The sequence below is a fragment of the Mesocricetus auratus genome, unplaced genomic scaffold, assembly GCF_017639785.1.
Source record: "Mesocricetus auratus isolate SY011 unplaced genomic scaffold, BCM_Maur_2.0 Super-Scaffold_100007, whole genome shotgun sequence".
Taxonomy (NCBI): Eukaryota; Metazoa; Chordata; class Mammalia; order Rodentia; family Cricetidae; genus Mesocricetus; species Mesocricetus auratus.
Window position 1 is genome coordinate 31,965,627 of NW_024429191.1, and position 2,865 is coordinate 31,968,491.

Here is a 2,865-nt window from a genome sequence, read left to right on the forward strand (position 1 = left end):
GTGGCTAGTCACATCACATCCCCATCAGGAAACAGCAATAGATGCTTGCTAGTGTGCTGGCCACGTTTCCCATTTTATACAATTCAAGCTCTCAGCCTGGGGAATGGCGTCACCCACGGTGGGAGTGTCTTCTTACATCAAGTAACACTCAAGATAATTTGTCACAGGCATGCCCAGAGGCCCATCTCCCAGGTGATTTTTGGATATCACCTAGTTAACAAATAAGAGTATGCATCGGCTTTTCCTTTATTTCTCCTTCAACTTTCTTGCTAGTTCATATTCTTGTTAAAATACTTAATAATCTGTCCATTTACCTATCTATCCACCCTTCCATCTATCCATTAATCCAGAAGCTGGTTTCTAAATCCTTTAAGGTGATAGGAAGGTTAGGATGCAGACACTCTCCCATGATGGAGAATGTTTGGTGCCACCTTCCTTTCTAGTCTAGGTGATGGGGTTATCATTTTCTAGCCCAGAAGAATACCACCCATCCATCCAAAGTAGGCACCAGTCTTCAGGACCCAGGATGTACATACCCTGAGTTTTTTCTGTGTGTTTCATGTGCTCATTTCCTAGAGCCCCTACTATCTGGCCCTAGGTGCTGGCAGGAGCAGAGCAGGGAGTGTTTTTCACTTATAAACAGTATAGGAAAAAAATTGAGGTGAATCACCCGGCTACTGCATGAGTGCTTTATTGATTACAGAGCACCAATCAAATTAGCTGTCAGACGTGCATGCAGATGGCACTATGCAGAATGGATTTTCTATATCCCTTAATTGCATTACTTCAATCAGCAGGTGAACATCACATGGCCTGTAGTGGGGCTGGGAGCGGGGAATGGATTGGGTTGATACACCATCCAGGCCAGGGCTTGAATGACACAAGTATCTTAATATCAAGATTGAGGCATTAACAAAATGAGTCTGGTTGCTTAATGGATTATATACAGGGTAGAGACAGTCTTCAGGCAGTTGCTTCTGGGAGAAGCTGCCTCCCCCTCCCTTGGAGTCCAGAGATGTGTTGAGTTCTGGTGCAAACAGACCGAAATGACTCTCATCCACATTTTGAAAGTGCTATTTCTTAGGTGTTGGTGCAAATCTCAGTTCTATTCATGAGCAGCCTCTGTTCTTCAGAGCACTCTTAGGGCCTCTGTAATGGGGCTAATTACTCCCCCTTCCTATTCTGGCTTCATTTCTGTTGCTGTGATAAACTACCCTTACAGAAAACTACTTAGGGAAGGAGTAGTTTATTCCAGCCCACAGTTCCAGACTACAGCGAGTCACAGCAGAGATGCAACAGAGGCAGAAACTGGAGGGAGTCAGCCAATGGCATCCGTAATCAGGAACAGGACAAAGAATGCATGCATGCTTGTGCTTGGCTCGCCTTTTCCAGGGCCCAGTCCTAGGGAATGGTGCCACCCACAGTAGGTGAGTCTTCCCATCTCAATCAAGACAGTCTCCATAGACATGTCCACAGGTCAACTCAATCTAGATAGTACCTCATTGAGACTCTTTCCAGGCTGTGTCAAGTTGACAGTTAAAACTGTCACACCCCCTCACAACAGGATGGCGTGTCAAATTGGGGGAGATAACAGTTTTGGAGGGTTTAGCACAGCACCTGGTACATGGTTGGTACTTAATAAAAGTTCCTTCCAAGGGCTGTTGTCCTTCCTTCAGGTGCTTGAAAACTCAGAAAGCCCCAGGTTCCACTGTGGGGTGGCTGACTTAATGATATTGAAAACACTGAAGGCCTCCTTTCTGCCCTTCTCTGGAATTCTCTTGCCATGGTTGGTGGGGTTTAGATTTGGCCCTTGCTGTGATGGAGCAAGAGACACATGACTGAATTTACAAAGACCCAGCTGTGTGGAACTACCAGTTTTGGCTGGAGATTGGCTTCATTTTGTAGCTGTTCCTTCTCTGCCACTTGGTGCCCAGAGCACACTGTTGGGCTCAGTTTCATGGTGAAGCAAGACTCATGCAATTATAGACCACTTAATAAAAGTAAAATAACAAAGCAAAGTGCCTCACTGCATGGTGATTTATAGCTGTGGCTTAGGAGTGGCCTCCTCTGCTTCTGTATATCACGTTTGCCACTCCAGTGTCTTCTTGCTGTCCACATGTGGCCTCCCACTCATGTCATAAGTCCCTTCTCTTCCCTCCTGGCTCACTCGAATGCTTTATCTTCTTGTGGATAAGGACAGTACCTTCTCATTCATAGAGGAGCTGCCAGGCAAGGGGCGGCTGTGGGACAGCAGCAGGGCCAGACTTGCCACTTCAAGAAGCAAACGAATTTCTTTGGATGTAAAGGACAGCAACCCTTGACTCCACTACCATGGCTGAGCATGGTGCACCCACTGGTCAGGCAGAGGAGAGTGTGGTGCACCCACTGGTCAGTCAGGAGAGTGTGGTGCATCCACTGGTCAGTCAGGAGAGTGTGGTGCACCCACTAGTCAGTCAGGAGAGTGTGGTGCACCCACTAGTCAGTCAGGAGAGTGTGTGGCAGCTGCCCCAGTCCATGGAATCAGCCCTACCTGTGACCTGGCCTCAGGCAGTAGGCTCAGGGCACAGGAGGAGACAGCAGCAGCTCAACCCACCCCTTTCTCCATATCCTTCACAGATGGAGAACGTGGTTAGGGCACAAGACTTGCTAACAGGGAAACACAGCGACAAAGAGCACGGACTCTTCAAAGAGAAAACTCCAAGGACATCTAGTTAGGAAGTTTGTAATAAGTGTGCACACTCTGGGACCATGTGTTATAAAGGAGGGAGGATGTATGTGTATCCTGGCATAAACATCATACATCCATGCACTCATTTGTTAACACAACAAAGGTTTGAGGGCTTCCTACATGCCCAGGCATATGCT